The following is a 21350-nucleotide window of genomic DNA, read 5'->3' as shown; positions in this document are numbered from 1 at the left end:
TATATCAATATCCATACAGACTATATATATAATCACCCATGTGAAACACCCTGGATAAAACAACTAGACATAAGATTACAAGGAAATAGAACACCTGAACAACGGTATAGACCATATAGGTAACTAGACTTATTGTGGGGATCATTTCATAATGTATAAAAATACTGAATCACTATGATGTACAACTGAAATTAATAAGATATTGCATGTCAAGTGTACTTCAATTAAAAAATGTAGACCTGACACATCTATAGAACCCTCCACCCAGCAGCAGAATACATATTCTTCTCAAGGGCACATGGAATATTTTCCAGAACAGAACATAGGTTAGGCAATAAAACAAGTCTGAATGAATTTAACAAGATTCAAATCATAGAAAGCGTATCCTTCAACCACAGTGGAATGGAGTTAGATATGAACAAATTTAGGAAATAGAAAAATATGTGGAAATTAAACCTCACATTCTTAAAAAAAAAACCTTCACAAGAGAAATTAGAAAAGATCCAGAGGTGAATGAAATTGAAAACACAATGTAACAAAACATAATAAATTAATAACAAAACACCAATATTTAAAAAAATAGAAAATAGACACCAAATCAATAACCTAACATTCTACCTTAAGAAACTAGAAAAAGAAGAGCAAACTAAACCCACAGCAAACAGAATGGAGGAAATAAAAATGATTAGAGCAGATATAAATGAAATGGAGAATATAGAAACAATAGAAAAAATCAAGGAAATTTCTTTGAAAAGCTTAATGAGACTAATCAAGGAAAAAAGAGAGAATACCCAAATTACTAAAACCAGGAGTGAAAGAGGGACAGTACTACCAACCCTATAGAAATAAAAAGAATTATAAGGGAAAACTGTGAACAATTAATTGTATGCCAACAAATTAGGTAAAGTACATGAGTTGAATTAATTCCTAGAAAGATGAAAACTACTGAAACTGACTTAAGAAGAAATAGAAAACCTGCATACACACCTATAACAAGGAAAGAGATGGATTAAGTAATCAAAAAGCTTCCCACTAAGAAAAGCCCAGGACCAGGCTTCATTCATTAATTCTATCAAATGCTTAAAAAGTAATCAATACCAATCCTTCACAAATACTTGCAAAAAATAGAATAGGAAGGAACATTTTCTAATGTATTCTATGTGGTCAGTTCTAACACCAAAACCACACAAAGACATCACAAGAAAACTATAGAGCAATGTCCCTTATAGATGCAAAAATTCTCAAAATAATCTGACACTGTATAAAAATGATACACCATGACCAAGTGGGTTATGGTTGCAAGGTTGGTTCAACATAAAAATATATATATAAAGAATAAAATTACATGAGCATTTCAGTAAATGCAGGAAAGCATTTTTAAAATCCAACAACCATCACAATAAAAACAAACAGAAGGGAATTTCCTCAACTTGATAAAGGCCATCTATAGAAACCCAGAGTTAACATCATACTTAATGATGGCAATTGAAAGCTTTCACCCTAAAATCAGGAACAAGAAAAAGATGTTTGCCTTTGCCACTTCTATTCAACATTGTACTGAAAGTTCTAGCCAGAACAATTAGACAAGAAAAAGAAATAAAAGACATCCAGGTGATAGAGGAAGAAGTAAATCTATTTGCATATAACATGATCTTATATGTAGAAAACACTAAGGAATCCACACACACAAAAAAAACTTTTAGAACTAATAAGTTCAGTAAGGTTGCAGGATATGAGATAAATATACAAAAATCAGTTGTATTTCTATACACTAGCAATAAATCTGAAAATAAAATTAATTTCATTCACAATAGAATCAAAAACAATAAAATTCTTAAGAATAAATTAACCAAAGAAGTGCAAACTTGTGCACTGGAAACTACAAAACACTGCTGAAAGAAATTAAAGACCTAAATAAATAGAAAAACATTCATGGACAAGAAGACTTACCTTGTTAAAATGGAAAAACTAAATTTATCTACGGATTCATTGATAACCCTGTAAAAAATTCCAACCTTTTTTGCAGAAATGGACAAGCTAGTCCTAAAATTCATATAGAAATGCAAAGGACCCAGAATAGCCAATTCAATCTTGAAAGTGAAGACAAATTTGGAGGGCTCACACTTCCCAATTTCAAAACTTACTACAAAGCTACAGTAATCAAGACTGTGGTACTGGCCTAAGGATACACATATAGATCAATGAAATAGAATTGAGAGCCCAGAAATAAACCCATACATCTATAAGCAATGATTTTCAATGAGGGTGCCAAGATCACTCAGTGGGAAAAGTCTTTTCAACCCAAATTATTCTGGGACAATTGTATATCCACATGTCAAAGAATCAAGTTGGACTCACCATATACAAAAATTAACTCAAAATGGATCAAAATTTAAATGTAGGACCTACAAGTATAAAACTTAGAAGAAAACATAGGTGTAACTTCATGATCTTGAATTAGGCAATAATTTTTTAGATATGACATTAAAAATGCAGACAACCAAAGAAAAACAATAAACTGAATTATATTTTAAAAATTTTTTTAAACTTTTGTACTTCAAAGAACGCTACCAAGAAAGTGAAAAAGCAAGTCATAAAATGGAAAGTCTTTGCAAATTATATGTGTGATAAGTCTAGTGCCCAGGAAATATACAAAAAAATCTTGCAACTCAACAATAAGAAGACAACCCAATTTAAAAAAAAAAAAAAGGATCTGAATAGACATTTCACCAAAGATATACAAATGGTCAATAAGTACATGAAAAGATGATATCATTAATCATTATGGAAATAAAAATCAAAACTACAATGAGATACCACTTTACAACACCAGGATGGCTGTAATGAAAAATAACAAATATCAAGGAAAATATGGAAAAATTGGACTCTTCCTACGTTGCTAGTAGGAATGCAAATTGGTGCAACCACAATGCAAAACAGTTTGGCAGTTGCACAAAAAGTTAAACATAGAGTTACTATGTAATTCTGCAATTAAATGTATGCCTAGTCACATACCCAAGAGAATTAAAAACAAGTTCTCGACAAAATACTGTACACAAATCTTCATAGCATCATTATTCATAATAGTCAAAAAATGGAAACAACCCAAATGTTCATCAACTGGTGAATGAATAAACACAGTATGATATATCCAAATTATGAACTGTTATTTGGCAATAAAAAGGAAGAAAGTATTAATATATGCTACAATGGGATTGAACATTGAAAACATTATGCTAAGTGGAAGAAAGAAGCCAGAAACAAAAGGCCACATATTGTATGATTCCATTTATATGAAATGTCCAGAATAAACAAATCCATAGAAACAGAAAGTAGATTAGTGGTTGCCAGGGAACTGGAAGTGGGGGAGGGAAGACAGAATGGGAAATGACTGCTAACAAGTACACGGTTTTGAGTTAATGAAAATGTTCTGGAATTAGTGGTGATGTTTGCACAACCTTGTGAATATACTAAAAACCATTGACTACCATACTTTAAAATGGTTAATTTTATGGTATTTTAATTGTATCTCAATTTTTTAAAAAGAGTATATATCCTCTAAACTAACATAGGGAGAAAATGGAAAAATACTTAACTGACCCAAAATAAGAAAGGAAAAAGGATAGACAATAAACACAGTTGACATGGTGGATTTTGCTCAAAATATTAATAAAAAAGATTAAATGAAAATGGACTGAATGTATGAAAATATCTGGAAATGCATATATGTTTACAAAAAAAACACATCAAAAACTGAAAAGTTCAAATAAAGAGGTAGAAAATATATAATGTGCAAACATCAAACAACAACATCAACAAAACCCTGCCATCACCATATTATCAAAATACTACTAAAGCAAAAAGCATGTTAGAAAAAGAATTACTTTATAATGAGAGCAGACTGAGTTCTACTGAAAGTTAAACACCAAATTTGTGTGCCCTACTTAACTTATCCTCAAAATATATAAAGCAAGAATTGACAGCTGTACTACAAAAAAAAAAAGACAAGGACAAAACCATTATAGGAGATTTTGACACTGCTCAGTAAATGATAGACTCTGACCCTCTTACATTTTCAATGAGGATGTGGAATCTAAAATCTACCTGATTTTGAGTTATTTTATCTTTGCAATTCCTGAGTGTGAATATGGTAGGTAGTTTCTGAAGTGGCTCCCAATGATCCCAACTCCCAATACTCACACTCCTGTGTGATCCCCTCATCTTCTCTGTGGGATGGACCAAGTGCCTTGTTTTTAACAAATTATGGCAAATGTGATGGGGTGTCACTTCTGAAATCTGGCTATGAAAGACTGTGACTTCCATCTTGCACACACTTGTTCTCTTGCTGCCTCATCTTGTTCACTCTGGAGAAGCCAGCTGCCATGTTGAGAGGTGCTGTAAGGAGAGGCCCATGAGCCATGAAACTGAGGGCTATTTCCACCAACAGCCAGTGAGGAGCTGAGGCCCTCAGGCTAGCAACCCAAAAGGAATAAATCCTGCCAGCTCCCTCATGATTGAGCTTGGAATAAGTCCTGCAACTAGTCCAGCTGTGAGAAGACTGAAGCTTGGCCAACATTTTTTTTTTTTTAAGATTTTATTTTTATTTTTCGACAGAGAGAGAGAGACAGCAAGAGAGGGAACGCAAGCAGGGGGAGTGGGAGAAGCAGGCTTCCCGAGGAGCAGGGAGCCCGATGCGGGGCTCAATCCCAGGACCCTGGGATCATGACCCCAGCCGAAGGCAGACGCTTAACGACTGAGCCACCCAGGTGCCCTTGGCCAGCATTTTAACTGCAGCCAGTTAGAGACCCCTCGCCCAAGGACCCAGCTAAGACATACCTGGATTTGTGTTCCAGAAACTGAGATAACTAAATGCTGGTATTTTAAGCCACTAGTTTTGGAGTAATTTGTTATGCAACGGAAGATAATTAGTACACTCAGAATGATCAGTCTCACAGCGTACTTTGGCATTTGACAAATATATACATAAGAAATATATATCTACATATAAATATAGAGATAGGATACGTAGGGTCTTAGACAAAATTTTCATTTTAACATCCTGTTTATTCTTTGCATTTAAATATCCTTTTATGAGGGATTGGATACATAAATGTTTTTATGCTCGTACAATGGAATTCTGTGCAACTCTTAAAATGAATATGATATTGATGATGATGATGTAGTAGTAGTAGAAAATATTCATATATTTATTAATCTCTTAGAGTAGTAATTATTAATGATCTCTAATTGTATTAGAATTATAATCCACTCCATTTTTCAGATGAGAATACTGAGTTTTAGGAAGGTTATATAATTTCCCTAAGGTCATCACATTGTAAGTGTTGGGGCAGGTGTTTGACAGCAACCAAACTCTACCCAAGAACAGCTTTCTCAGGGTAACCTGGCTGGCTCAGTTGGTGGAGCATACTTTTTTTTTTTTAAGATTTTATTTATTTATTTGACAGAGAGAGGGAGAGAGCACAAGCAGGGGGAGCAGCAGAGGGAGAGGAAGAAGCAGGCTTCCAGCTGAGCAGGGAGCCCAATGCGGGGCTCGATCCCAGGACCCTGGGATCATGACCTGAGCCGAAGGCAGATGCTTAACCTACTGAGCCACCCAGGTGCTCTATAGCATGTGATTCTTGTTTGTGGGTTCAAGCCCTACATTGGGTGTAGAGATTCCTTAAAAAAATAAAATCACAAAAAAAAAGAAAGAAAAACAGGGACGCCTGGGCAAATATATTTGGGCAATGCCCCCTTTGGGAATCTGGATTATGGTTCCTGAGATAGAGACAAAGGAGTGTTCCACTAACTGGTGTATTTTGTAACAGCTATGTTAACATGCTTGTAAAAATCAAAACAGTACACCAATTTGTTTGAAAAGTAAATTGGCACTAGAGATACCTAGTGAGAGTCAAATCAAAGTTTGATGTATTTTCTGTGCATGTGTAACTGTCTCTCACCACCCAAATCTATTTGCTTCCTGATTTGGATAATGAAAGTCAGACACTGAGCTTGAGTAAGAAGGGATAGTACATATTTCAAATGAATTTGGTTCCTTAGTTTAAGACAGTGAAGAGCAAGAGTTTATATAACAAAGAATTTATCTAAAAGTCATCTGACTTTCGCTGGGGGCACCTGGCTGGCTCAGTCAGTAGAGCATGTGACTCTTCATCTCAGGGTCATGAGTTCAAGGCCCAAGTTGGGTGTAGAACTTACTTTAAAAAAAAAAACACACACACAAAAACTGAACCATAAAATTCAAGTGTAAAAAAAGTCATCTGGCCTTATTTGACTCTTAATCTTAAGCTCGATAGTGAAAGTTTAGATAGCAAGGATACCCATAATGGTATATGTGTAACAAGAATACAAATTGCTTCTAAAATTCAAGAGGCCATAAATGTCACATTCGCTTATATTTCTAGATAAAATCAAGTCTGGTTCTTAGTTGCTTAGGAGAAATGAGAGAATGAGCAACAATGACCAAGAGAGCGGCTGGAAGGGACCGAGACCACCTCGGGGCTCCTGGAGAAGGCTGCACAGCCCCTCAAGGAGCAGGGCAACGCATCCGCAACCTTCCGGAGCACCCCTTCCTCGACCAGAGGCATCATTTTAATAAAAGGAAAAACAATCTGTTGATTTTTACACCTTGCTGTAAATTTTTGCTGGTAGCAATCTGTTCCTTGTGACAGTTTACCACTGAGGTTTTTGTTCCCCTTTATTACTAGAAAGCTTTCCTATCTGGAGCTTTAAAGCCTCCTGCAGTGAGAAACTATTACATAAACACACAGTTTGGAGAGAAGGGAATGACCTGTAACTCTTGTTCTCTAAAGATGGGCGATCATCACACCAGCACCAGTCCTCAGCTCCGCTATGGGGACTCTCAGCTGGGCCTCATTCCCAGGCCGTAGGAGGACAGAAGGATATCCCATTGACGCTGAGAAGGAGGCTCCTGTCGTAGGCCCTGCAGATTCTGAAGTTCAAGTCAAAAGCTTCAGCGACTGTTGCGTAATAGTCGTGGGAATAAGGTAGACGCAGGCCTAAGAGGTTTTCCTACCCTGTACCTCTGGCAAGTCCTCCCTTCAGCTCGGACCTTCACGGAATCCTGGAATGCTGAAAGAGGTGTTAGAAGCCACGCTGAAGCTCAGGAACCAGCCCTCTGTGCGTTGGTCTTTCTCGTGACCAGGACCCTTGGAAGAACCATGGCTCCTGCAAAGCAGGTAGGTTTGGAGAGAGAGATGCTCGTAGTTGAGCTGATTAAAGTATCACTCGAAACACTTCACTGCAAGCTACTTGTGTGCACAAACGAGTGTGTGCAAACGTGTGCATGCGTGTGTGTTGGGAGGATGCTTTCTTAATAGCTTCATTGAAGGATAATTTGCATACAATGAAGGGCACATGTTTAAAGTGTACAACGTGCTGAGTTTTGACATACGTATACACCTGTGACCTCGTTTCCATAATCAAGACAGCAAACATCCCTCACCCCAGTTTCTTTGCCTCTCTTTGTATCTCTCCCTCCAGCCCCTCCCCACCCTACCTCTCCGCAAGCAGCCCCTGATTTGCTTTTTGTCACAAATAAGTAGTTTTGTAACTATTTATAATACTAGTTCTGAGCCCAGCAGGCAAATACTTTGTTTTTGGAGGTGAACTTTTTATTGTGTGTTTAAAATTCTCAGTTCCGGGCACTTTGTTTTTGGAGGTGAACTTTTTATTGTGTGTTTAAAATTCTCAGTTCCAGGTGCCTGGGTGGCTCAGCCGGTTAAGCATCTGCCTTCGGCTTGGGTCATGATCCCAGGGTCCTGGGATCGAGTCCCGCATCGGGCTCCCTGCTCAGTGGGGAGTCTGCTTCTCCCTCTCCCTCTGCCTGCTTCATCCCCTGCTTGTGCTCTCTCTCTCTCTCTCTCTGTCAAATAAATAAAATCTTAATAAAATAAAATAAAAGTCTCAATTCCCAGAGAATGAGAGCAACAGAGACCCACAAAAGGCTGGTGTGGGGCACCTCCTAGGGGTAACGGTAGCCTCAGCTTGGCTCACGTGCCCTGGAGGCCCTGCCCACAGGACAGCCCCGAGCAGCCTCTACCAGCTTGGTGACAAGGCTCACTGTCTTTTCTGGCAGGCTCGGGACAGTGTGGGACTCCTGGCCAGTCCTGGCACCAAAGCAAGGAGTACCAGCAATAGGACATTTGAGACCAGTCACTGCCACCTCACATCTCATCCCTGGACTACCTAGCCGCCACCTAAAAGGTACTCCCCTTCCCTCTCCTTTCTGGGAGCTTCACCCTTACTGCTGTGCTCCTCCACATACTGGATCTTTCCTCCGTCTGCTCCGTTCCCAGTCCCCTCAGCCCCCAAAGCCCTAGGTCAATGTCACAGTGTCTCTCCACCTCAGTCTGCATGCAGAACTACATCTCGGCCTGGGCTCTGCCCATGGGACTGCACACCTTCTTCCCCCCAACCCCCGGGGGGCCCTGCACCTGGGGGATACCACGGGTCTGGGAACCCATGACGGCCTACCCACGCACTGCTCCCCAGCCTCTTCCAGGGCGGCAAGGATGTTCGGATGAGGGGTAACCATGGAAATTGTCCCACATACATACTCTGTCCTGCTTTGGGCGAATGACAGTGAAGATAGTGCTTTCCCACAAAATAGGTGATGACATCTATGAAAGTGACTAGTTCATTTCTGACAGAAACAGGCATCAGAGAAGTAGGGCTAAGTAGCCACAGGTCGATGATAAAAGCTCCTTAGGAGACAGGTAAAGAGTTCTTCAACTGGACACAAAAAGGACGAGCCCCTCCCCCCCAAAAGATGGAGACATTGGACAATAGTAAAGTGAAGAACCTCTTTCGCCTCCCCCCAATTTTGATACATCATTGGCATATAACACTTAAGTTTGAGGCATACAACATAATGATTTGATACATGCGTATACTGCGAAGTGACCACCACATTAAGTTAACATCCATCACCTCACATAGTGACAAGTTGTTTTCTTGTGATGAGAACTTTCAAGATTTACTCTCTTAGCAACTTTCAAGTATGCAATATAGCCATGTTAACTATAATCACCATGCTACACATTACTTACAAATGGACGCTTGTCACTTTGGATGCCCTGCACCCATTTCCCAACCCCCACTCCTCACCTCTGGCAGCCTCCCATCTGTTTCTGTGAGTTCAATTTTTTTAGAGTCCACATAGGAGTGAGAACATACAATATTTGTCTTTCTCTGATTTATTTCTCTTAGCACAATGCCCTCCAGTTTCATCCACACTGTCACAAATGGCAGGATTACCTTCTATTTTATGGCTGAATAATATTCATATGATTTCATATATATAATTCATATATATTATATATTCATATATCCCTATGCATATATGTATATATATATCCATTTTCTTTATCCAGTCATCCATTGACGGACACTTAGCTTGTTTGCATGTCTTAGCTCGTGTAAGCAACGCTGTAATGAACATGGGGTGCAGATAGATCTTCCAGAAAGTGAATTTATTTCCTTCACATATATACCCAGAAATGGAATTGCTGGATCGTAAGGAAGTTCTATGTTTAATTTTTTAAGTAACCTCCATCCTATTTTCCACAGTGGCTGTACCAATTTACATTCCTACCAGCAGTGCGCGAAGGACCCTTTTTCTCCACATCCTCACCAACACTCATTCTCTCTTGTCTTTTTGATCATAGCCATTTTAACAGGTGTGAGGTGCTATCTCATTGTGGTTTGGATTTGTAGTTCCTGATGATGAGTGATGTTGAGCACTTTTTCATGTACCTGTTGCCATTTGGATGTCTTCTTTGGAAAAATGTCTATTCAGCCCGTTTGATCATTTTTGAATTGGCTTATTATTATTATCATTGCTTTCTTATTATTATTTGCTGCTGAGTTGCATGAGTTCCTTATATATTTTGGATATTAAACCCTTACCAGATGTGTGGTTTGTAAATATTTTCTCACATCCCATAGGTTGCCTTTTCGTTTTGATTGTTTTTCTGTGCAGAATCTTCTTAGTTGCAAAAATTTAAAAAAAAAAAATTGTCTTTTCATCAATAAGATAGTGAAAGGCCACCGATGGCGAAATATATTCGTAATGTATATAACAGACACAGTAGTCATATCCAGAATATGTAACGGGTTCCTCCAAATTAAGAAGAAAAAAGGCTGATAACCCAATTGAAAAAAAGAGCGTAAGAGATGAGCAACCTCGAAGTGGGTGTTGGTGGTTGCACAACAGTGTGAACGTCCTGATACTATGGCAATTGGATGCCGGAAAATGGTAAATGTTATATATGCGTCATCATAGTAAAAAGTAGTCTAATAATGAATTAATTAAAGAAATGAACAGATGCCTCACCAAAAAAAAAAAAAAAGGAAGGATATCCAAATGTTCAAAAGGCATATAAAGGAGACTCAACCTCATAAGCTATATGACAAACTTAAGCCACAGTAAGAAACCAGCACACACTTAACAGATTGGCTAACATTGAAAAGACTGTTAATCCCAATTATTGGGGAGAATAGGAGCAACCAAAACACTCATCCACTCATTCCCACTCATTGCACAGTGGGAATATAAAAGAGCGCAACCACTTTGGGAAACTTTTTGGGAGGATCCACTAAAGCTGAGCATACCCTGCTATCCAGAAATTCCACTCCTACACATTGACTCCAAAGAAATGGGTACATATTGTCACGAGTGATGTGCACTCGAGTGTTTATAGCAGCAGTATCCATAGTGGCCAAAAACAGGAGAATGTATAGATACATGGTAATATATCTATAAAAGGAATTCTTACAGAAGTGAAAATGGATTAGCAAGTGGGTTGCTATGCACAGTTGATGAATCTCACCAACATGATGTTGAGCAAAAGAAGCCAGATGCAAAAGAATGCATCCTGTATGAGTCCATTTATATGAAGTTCAAAAGCAGGTAAAACTAACCTATGTGTATTAGAAGTCAGTACACCGATTACATTAATGCTCAGCAGGGGGGGTGCTTGCAGGGAAGGTGACTCTGGTAATATTCTGTCTCTTCATCTGGGGGCCGGTGATCCAGATGTGTTCACTTTGTGATAATTCACCAAGCTATATTCTTAGGATTGGTGGCTTTCCTCTATGTATATTATACTTCCATTTTCTAAAGTTTATTTTATAAAGCTCCTACTGATAAAGAAGCATTATATTTTCTTTAAAGCAAACTCTCCTAATTATCATCCTCGCTTGATCTTCCTACCCCATATAAAATAATAAAAAGCCAGAAAGCTTTTAGCAGGCTGGCTGCCATGTACTGTGTTTATGCATGTATTCTTCGTGACTATTAAAAAAAAGAGCACTATGGATTCTGGAATTAATGGATAAAGGGGAAGGGTCGATCTCTAAATCAACAAACTGAACAACGGGTAAAATTGGGAAATGCCAAACAGAAAACTGGGACTGGCTGTATTTTCTTTGGAATCTTTACTTATACTCATAGAATGAAGGTCTTCATTTAGTTAATTAGAAACTTGGTAGAGAAGATAGGAAAGATAATTTTTAGTGAGGGAGGGTTCCTTTCTTAGAGCCAGAGCTGAGGAAAGATAATTTTTAGTGAGGGAGGGTTCCTTTCTTAGAGCCAGAGCTGATCCCATATGGACCCATGTACTGAGCATACCCCAGAGCCAGGCTCAGGCACAGCGAGGGCCAAATTCGAGCCAAGCATCTAGAGGCATCTTGCCTTTGCTGGGCCTGTTGACCTAGTGAGACATTCTGTTTTATTCCCCTCAGTTCCACATAACAACTACTACTTATCACAAGTTATGCTAAGCCTTAGTGACCCAAAAATAAATTAGATATGATGCCTATTCTCAAGAGCAGGAAGTTATATAAAGCAGATTACAACTCAAGGTGATGATACGAATGTTATGAATTATACCAGCCGTAGATTATGACGCTGGACAAGTTGCCTAACCCCTCTGGGCCTCAGTTTCCTTATCTGTGAACTGGGGGATAAAGATAGTACCCACGTCACAGGGTTGCCGTAAGGATGAAGTGAGATCAAGCGTGGAAAGCAGTCAGCCGGGTGCCTGATGCACACGGTACGTGTTCGTGCTCAGTGCATGACTTTGCTCCGTCTGTGATGATGGTGACCAGACCATGGTTACAATGATGGGATGAGGCCCCCCAGGAGGTGATGGAAGCATTAAGACCCAGCCTGGGAACTCAAGGATTCCTTTCTGGGGAAGATCCTAAAGGATGGATAGTTTGAGAGGAAATGGAGGGAAAGGAGAATGGCGGACAGATAGGAGGGACAAGAACGTCTCAGAACCATGAGCCGGCTGGGTGAGTGCGGGCAGCCTGCAGCTTTGGAGGACGGGCTGGAGGGTGGAGGACTCTGTGCAGGAGAAGAGTCTAGAGCTGGGCCTTGGAGGGCCTTGTGTACCCAGCTGGTGAGCTGCCATTTCATCCCAGGAGTGGCAGGGAACCATGGAAAGAGGATTTAAAAAAAAAAAAAATACCTTCCAAGTAGAATAGCAGGGCTTGGTGTTTGATGGGTTAAGTTTGAGGGAAAGAGGAGGCCCCTGGGAATGGAGGATGTAAGAGGAAAACCAGGCGCGGGGGGAGGAGGGATGTGCGATGTGTCTCAAACAGGTGGGGTCTGAGGTACCTGCGGAGCGGTCGGTGACAAATGCCCAGCGTGCAGTTCGGTGCGCCCATCTGAGGCTTGGGGACACTGGAGAGACGTGAGTGGGCAGGTGGGGCCAGGGCGATGAGCTAGACGTCCGGGGAACGCACATGGAAGGATGGGGACGGTCTCCTGAAGCCAAGCAGAGGGGGCCGGGCCGCACTGGGGCTTCAGGAGGGAAGATGGGCCTGGGGGCCCAGCAGAGTGTGGAGTCCAGCGGAGGGCACGTAAGATAAGGACCAGAAAGGGCTCAGGATCATCAGCTCAGGCTGCCACGACACGCACCACAGACTTGGGGCTTAAATCACATTTATTTCTCACGGTTCCAGAGGCTGGAAGTCCGAGATCGAGGTGACGGGAGCATGGGCGTTTCCTGAGGCCTCTCGCGTCAGTTTGCAGGTACCACCTCTCCCCGTGTCCTCCCTGTGTCCTCACGTCCCTCTGTGTGTGTCTGGGGCCTGATCCCCCCTTCTCAGACAGACACCAGCATGCTGGGCCAGGGCCCACCACCCATTTTATCTCAATGACGTCGTCAAGGTATCTCGAGTCATGTTCTGAGGTACGGGGGTTAGGACTTCAACATATGAACTTGGAGGGGACACAGTTCAGCCCGTAACAGGCCTCTTGCGGTGGCAAAAGGAAGCACTGGATGCGCTCCCAAGAGCCCTGGAAGGTGGGAGGAGGTCGGGCTGCAGAGACCGGATGCGGTTAGAGGCAGGGAATGGGGCAGCCTGGGGGCGAAGGGGCCGAAACCAGGGTGGAGGCTCAGCATGAGCACGTGGGAAAGGCTGAGGGGCAACGTCCACAGAGCAGGGGAGGGAATGGAAGGTCAGGATCACAGGGCCCCTCATTGTGTGTGGAGCGGAGGGAGCACTCTGGCTGCAGAACTCCGGTCCACCTCGGGGCCAGGGTGGCCCACGGTGAGCACCCGAGTTACATCCCCTTGAGAGGAGGGGCCCACTCAGACTTTCAAACCCAGATTCATCTTGGCTGCAGCCCCCCCGGAATGGTGACTTGTCCCAGAGGATCGAAGGAAAAGCTGGTCACCCAGGGACAGCGCCAGGAGACTTTGTCCCAGCAATTTAACAGCACAGAAACTTTGATTTTGTGACTGAAGAGATTATTTTCTCCTTAGTCTCGAGATATTTTCTAAATTAAAAAATTTATTTCGTGTGCACTTGTCATAATGAGCACTGAGTAATGTATAGAATTGTCGAATCACTATGTTGTATATCCGAAACTAATATAACACGGTAAGTTGACGCTCCTGGAATTAAAATTTAGAACAATAAAATTTAAGAAAATTTTCTTGCCACTTCCACAAGATTGCTGGAGCCGTCAAAATCAGAGAGACAGAAAGCAGAATGGCGGCTGCTAGCAGCTGGGGGAGGGGGGAGGGAGGAGTCAGTGGTTAAGGGGGACAGAGTTCCAGTCTGGAAAGATGAAAACCTTCTGGAGACAGTTGGTGGTGGTGGTCACAGAACACTGTGAATGCACTTAATCCCATCGACTGAACACTCAAAAATGGTTAAGACGGTGAGTTTTATGTGATGCGTATCTTACCACAATTTAAAGAAATAAATAGGATTTTTTTTTAAGTTTTCTATAATAGAGTTTTTTTCCTCCTTGATATGGATATTTAAATGTTGGAGACAAAATGTCTCTAATGCTCTTGATTAGCAAAATGTTGGCTTTTTGGTTTTGGGTTTTGTTGTTTTTTTTTTCCCCAAAAGCATCAGGCAGGAGACTTGCTGGACACTAAGTGTACCAGGAACTAGTACCAGCCTTTCCAAAGCATGAAAGGAGGGTTAAGGAGTTCCTATATCAGCAAAACCTTCTTTTCTACAAGCAGTTCAAGCCGACTGCCATTTATTACGCACCTATCACGTGTTTGTATTACTTGGACGTTTTCGTGCTTTGCTTTGTCACGAATGGTATCCTGTGTGATGGGCAGTCAGCGGGGTGACAAGCGGGGCAGACGACTTGGGCGCCACTCGGCCCTCTGATACATAGGCCCTTCCCCTGAAGACGCCAGAAATGCTCCCTCTGGCCCTTTGTGTCTGGGGTCTCCTTCCAATCTCGGAAGCAGATCTGAGTTCCTCCCAGGTCCCCAATGCAGAGGGCCAAGCGTCTTGCAAGTCTGAAGATAAAAAAAAAGAACCTGCTGTGGCTGGCCATTGGAATTCCAGAAAATTCTGAATGAAAACAGCAGTTGCAAAATGGAATGGATTTACAAATTGCAGCTGATTATTCACTGGCTGTCTTGGGTGTTGGCAGCAGAACTCGAAAATCTGCCGCTCGAGGATCCAAAGGCAGCAGAGGAGGGCCGGGGAAGCACTGGGCCTAGCAGCTGGCCCCCAGCCCGTCCCCGCACAACCTCAGGCCCTAGTTGGCTGAGACGCAGGCCCCGAAGGCCACATAAGGCAGCGGCTGAGGGTGGCTCCAATGTCTGGGGCTTTGGAATATGTGTTATTGTCCTGGGACCCGAGTCCTCAGATGTCCAATACTCTGAGCCAGTTAAGGCTTTTGGCTCTGGGGTCCTGGGGAGCCGAGAGTACTTTCCAGGCTCACCAGAAATGTCTGCGTTATTTCTCCAGTGGGTCAGCAGACTGTTGTGGATGCCAGGTCTTTGATGGAATGAATTTTGGATGCAAATCAAATATTTAAATTGATGTTTTCCCTCTCTGGCAGGGCCCTTCCAACTAGTCCTGTTGACTCGTTCTTTACGTAAAATTCAGTCTCCATAAATATGTATTTTCCTTCTGGGCTATGCTTGAGGCAGGACAGTGGCTGCATTTGAAAGCCCTGAGGTGACTGGTCTCCCCAGAGAAAGGGGAGCGGGTCCCCTCAGCTAACCCGCTTTGCTGAAAATGTACTTGTCAGAAAACCGATTCATTTGCCTGTTGCCTCCACATGGTTATATATTGTTTAATCACAGAGGCCTTGGGTTTATGCCAAGCAGCGACTTGCTGTCTGCTATCTTTTAGGAAAGAAGAAGTAAGACAAATTCATTCACATCTGTCTCTTTTTCAGTTTCCTGGGCTGAAAGAAAGCAAACGGTGTTTATGAACATCCCAAAGTGCTGTAAAATATCCATCTTGGTGAAAACAAATATCGTGCTTTCCTTTGAAAAACAGCATTTTGTGAAAGAAATTCTTACCCATATATCTACCTCAGATAATTCTAGATATTTCAAATGGCTCCCCTCCTGCCTCCACTATATATATATGTATAGAGAGAGAGAGAGAGAGAGACTCAAGAAATGTGAAGTTGCCTTCTCCACAACTTGCTCTGGGAGCTGGGATCTGGGCCTGGACCAGGAATCTCCACACTGGCCGGTTGCTGTTGACATGGGGAACACGAGGGGCTAAAGGAAACATGCTTCCAGAAAGGCTAGGTATGTGGTAACCTCGCTCCCAAGGAATCCAAAGAACCCCAGGGCCAGAGTCTGCTGCAGCTCTTGGAAAGAGCGGGTGGGTATTTTCCTTCAGGGATGGGATCCAGGAGGGGACGAGTGCTCCCGCCCTGCCCCCACCCAGGATGCTCCTCTGTTGCCCTGCTGGGCGGCTGGAGCCTCCCTCAAGTGGGACCCAGCCTGCCAGCTCCTCAAGGGCCTCTAATTCAGGACCCCCAACACCCTCCTTTCTCCTTCCATCTTCCCACCCATCGTGCAGTCTGGCAGGAGTCAAATTTTCCTACTTCCTACTTTGTTTCTCTCTGTTTCATTCATTGGATGTAGAAAAATACACAAGCCCAGTGTCCCCCTTATGTAGGCTCTGCCACTGGAGCGTCAACTGCTCAGTGTTCATCCTTGCCATCAGGGAAGGACCAAGCTCTACTTATGTCGAGAGTGAAGTGTCTACCTCAGCACAGCCCACTCAAACATCAGACACTGAGTCAGGCTCCTCGGAACAATATTCCAGACGAGAGGGGCCCAGTGTACCAAGGACACCCACCGCCCGAGGGAGGAAGAATGACTTAAACCTCTGGCCATGAGCATAGAAGCTAAAGAGAAGCTCAATGCACAGACTTGCTGGAAGGGGACACCATTCATGAGCTTACCTCACAGGGTCACTGGGAGAACCACGTGGGCAATGCCTGCAGGGGCTTGCAACTGCCTGGCACAAGGTGCACTGTTATTTTAATCGCCTTGTACTGTGGGCATTGGTCAGAATTCAGTCCTTGGATATCACATGTGGATCTGTACACGGTACAGAAGAAAAATCCAAGAAGATGCTCAGCCTCCTAGAGCCAGCTGGGTGAATTCTGAGGTCAGCAGGTTCTCCCTTTGAAATCTGATGGGGAGCGGGAAATGAGAGCTATTGTTCAATGGGTGTAGAGTTTCAGTTTTGCAAGAAAAAGTTCTGGAGATCTGTCACACAGCAATGTGAACATAGTTAATGTTACGGAACTGTACACTTAAAAGTGGTTAAGATGGTACATTTTATGTTACAGGCAGACCTCGTTTTATTGCACGTCATTGGATTGTGCTTTGCAGATATTGCTTTTTTTTTTTTTTAACAAATTATAGGTTTGTGTCAAGCAAGACTATTGGCACCATCTTTTCAACAGCATTTGCTCACTTTACCTCTCTGTGTCACATTTTGATAATTCTTGCAATATTTTAAACTTTTTCATGATGACTTTCTTAGGTGATCTGTGGCCAGTGATCTGTGATGTTACTATTGTAATTATTTGGGGTACCACGAATCATGGCCACATAAGAAGCAAACTTAATAAATGTTGTATATGTTCTGGCTGCCCATCTCTCTCCCTCTCCTTGGGCCTCCCTGCTCTGAGACACAACCATATTGAAAGCGGGCCAATGAATAACCCTACAATGGCCTCTAAGTTTTCAAGGGAAAGGAAGAATCACATGTCTTTCACTTCATTATTTTTTTTCCAAAGATTTTATTTATTTATTTGACAGAGAGAGACACAGTGAGAGAGGGAACACAAGCAGGGGGAGTGGGAGAGGGAGAAGCAGGCTTCCCACTGAGTAGGGAGCCCAATGTGGGGCTCGATCCCAGGACCCTGGGATCATGACCTGAGCCGAAGGCAGACGCTTAACAACTGAGCCACCCAGGCGCCCACGTCTTTCACTTTAAATCAAAGTTTAAGTGAAGCTTAAACTTTGTTTGAGTGGCCTGAATAGCAGATGAAACCAGCCACAACATTCCCTTAAGCCAAAGCCTCATCCAGAGCAAGGCCATAACTCTCTTCAATTCTGTAAAGGCTGAGAGGTGGGGAAGCTACAGAAGGAAAGTGTGAAGCCAGCAGAGGTTGGTTCATGAGGTTTAAGGCAAGAAGCCATCTCCATGACATCAGAGTGCAAGGTGAAGCAGCAAGTGCTGATGGAGAAGTTGCAGCAAACCGTCCAGGAGATCTGGCTAAGGTCACTAATGAAGGGGGCTGCACCAAAGAACTGACTTTCAATGTAGACAAAACAGACTTCTGTTGAAAGAAGCAGCAATCTCAGACTCTCATAGCCAGAGAGGAGAAGTCAAGGCCTGACCTCAAATCTTCAAAAGACAGGCTGACTCTCTTGTTAGGGGCTAATGCAGCTGGTGACTTGAAGTTGAAGCCAATGCTCATTTACCATTTCAGAACCCTGGGCTCTTAAGAATTATATTATACTGGGCGCCTGGGTGGCTCAGTTGGTTAAGCGACTGCCTTCGGCTCAGGTCATGATCCTGGAGTCACAGGATCAAGTCCCGCATCGGGCTCCCTGCTCGGCAGGGAGTCTGCTTCTCCCTCTGACCCTCCCCCCTCTCATGTGCTCTCTCTCTCTCATTCTCTCTCTCAAGTAAATAAATAAAATCTTTAAAAAAAAAAAAAAGAATTATGTTATACTATTCTTCCTGTGCTCTAAATGGAACAACAAAGCCTGGATAGTAGCACATCTGTTGACAACATGGTTTACTGACTATTTAAAGCCCACTGTTGAGAACTACTGCTCAGAAAAAGAAGATTGCCTTCAAAATATTCCTGCTCATTGACAATGCACCCAGGACCTCTGATGGAGATGTCCAGTGAGATGAGTGTTGTCTTCATCTGAAGACATGCCTGCTAACAGCATCCATTTTGTGGCTAATGAATCAAGGAATCATTTCAACTTTCAAGTCTTATTATTTAAGAAATATGTTTCATAAGGTTTGAGCTGCCAGAGATAGTGACTCCTCTGATGGAGCTGGATAAAGTCAACTGAAAACCTTCTGGAATGGATTCACCATTCTACATGACATGCAAAACATTCCTGATTCAGGGAAGAGGTCAAAACATCCACAGGAGCAGGAGTTTGGAAGAAGTTGATTCCCACCTTCATGGCTGACTTTGAGGGCTCAGGACTCCAGTGGAGGAAGGAACTGCAGATGTGGTGGAAACAGCAAGAGAACTAGAATTAGAAGTGGAGCCTGAAGATGGGGCTGACCTGCTGCCATCTCACAATAAACTTGAACAGATGAGGAGTTGCTTCTTACGGCTGAGCAAAGACAGTGGTTTCCTGACATGGCATCTACTCCTGGGGAAGATACCGTGAAGACTGTTGAGACAACAACAGAGGATTTAGAATATGACATAACTTAGTTGATCAAGCAGTGGCAGGGGATGAGAGGATTAACTCCAGTTTGAAAGAAGTTCCACTGTGGGTAAAATGCTATCAAACAGCATCACAAGCTACCAAGAAATTGTTCCTGAAAGGAAGAGTCAATCAGTGTGGCAAACTTCACTGTTGTCTTATTTTTTTTTTTTAAGATTTTATTTATTTGACAGAGGGAGACACAGCGAGAGAGGGAACACAAGCAGGGGGAGTGGGAGAGGGAGAAGCAGGCTTCCCGCAGAGCAGGGAGCCCGACGCGGGGCTCGATCCCAGGACTCTGGGATCATGACCTGAGCTGAAGGCAGACGCTTAATGACTGAGCCACCCAGGCACCCCCATTGTCATCTTATTTTAAGAAATAGTCACAGTCACCCCACCTTCAGCAACCACCACCCTGATCAGTCAGCAGCCATCAACATGGAGGCAAGACCCTCCACCAGCAAAAAGATTATTAACTGAAAGCTCAGATGATGGTTAGCATTTTTTGGCAATAAAGTCTTTTTAATTAAGGTATGTACATTGGGGGGCGCCTGGGTGGCTCAGTCGTTAAGCGTCTGCCTTCGGCTCAGGTCGTGATCCCAGGGTACTGGGATCGAGCCCCGCATTGGGCTCCCTGCTCAGTGGGAAGCCTGCTTCTCCCTCTCCCACTCCCCCTGCTTGTGTTTCCTCTCTCGCTGTGTCTCTCTCTGTCAAATAAATAAATAAAATCTTAAAAAAAAAAAAAGTATGTACATTGGGTTTTTTTAAAGATTTTATTTATTTATTTATTTATTTATTTACTTACTTACTTACTTACTTACTTATTAGAGAGAGAGTGCTGGGGGAGGAGCAGAGGGAGAGGGATAAACAGACTCCATAACCGACTAAGCCACCCAGGCACCCCTGTACATTGGTTTTTTTAACATAATGCTATCACACAATTAATAAACTACAATATAAACATAACTTTTATATGCACTGGGAAACCAAAAAACTCATTTGACTTGCTTTATTGCAATATCCACTTTATTGCGGTGGTCTGGAACAGAACCCGCGACGTCCTGAGGTATGCCTGTACCTGGTTTTTGTCACAATTTAAAAGTATTAAAAAAACAAAAACAAAAACCTGAGGGGGCTGCTACCCAGCATGTAGAATCAGTGCTGACGGTCACGGCTCCATCTTTCTATCCCTTGTCCATGAGACTGCAGTTCCCAGAGTAGACCCCTCTCAGAAACCCACGGCCCACCGGGTCTGCACTCAGGTTTTGAAACCACATCCCAGCATGCTGACTGAAAGCAAATGTACTACATGGTAGGAACATTTCATAAACAACCTCTCTCTTTTCCTGACACTACTGCTCACTAGTGACCACCCGGAGCTTTCCTCACTTGGCCCATCTTAGAACTGAGGCCCCACAGCTTTCCAGGCCCTGAGCCTCAGGGCCCTTCACCAGTGTTAGTCTGATAGGGTCGCAATAAGAAATACCACAGACTGGGTGGTTTAAACAACAGAAACTCATTCAGTTGCGGTTCTGGAGACTGGAATTCCAAGATCAAGGCATCAACAGGGTTGGTTTCCTCTGGGACCTCTCTCCTTGGCTGGCAGATGCCACCTTCTTGGTCTCCCCTGTGTGTCTGTGTCCTGATTTCCTTTTTAATAAAAACACCAGTTATATTGGCTTAGGACCCACTTATATAATTTCATTTTACCTTATTTACTTCTTCAAAGGTCTCATTTCTAAATATATTCACCTTCTGATATGGGGTGGAGGGTGGGTACAGTTTAGGACTTCAGCATATGAATTTTGGAAGACATAACTCACCCCCTAACAACCAGTTCCCTCCAGCAGCCTCCTGATGACCCCAATAGTGACTTCCTTTTCATGACCTTATACCCCAAGTGGTAACCTTAATTTTAGGAAAACTCCCAAAGGTGACCCAATGGGACATTGAGGCGCCCAGTCCTGACCAGACCAGAGTGCCTGCATAAAGGCCATGTTCCCAGCACTTCTCTTCCATTCAAAGTTTCAAAAGTTGCCAATAATTCTTCTAGGTCTGGAGATGGATGGTAGTGATGGTCACACAATAACA

The sequence above is a fragment of the Leptonychotes weddellii genome, chromosome 8, assembly GCF_054177405.1.
Source record: "Leptonychotes weddellii isolate Sample4059 chromosome 8, ASM5417740v2, whole genome shotgun sequence".
NCBI classification, from domain to species: domain Eukaryota; kingdom Metazoa; phylum Chordata; class Mammalia; order Carnivora; family Phocidae; genus Leptonychotes; species Leptonychotes weddellii.
Note: the sequence above shows the minus strand (reverse complement) of the source record.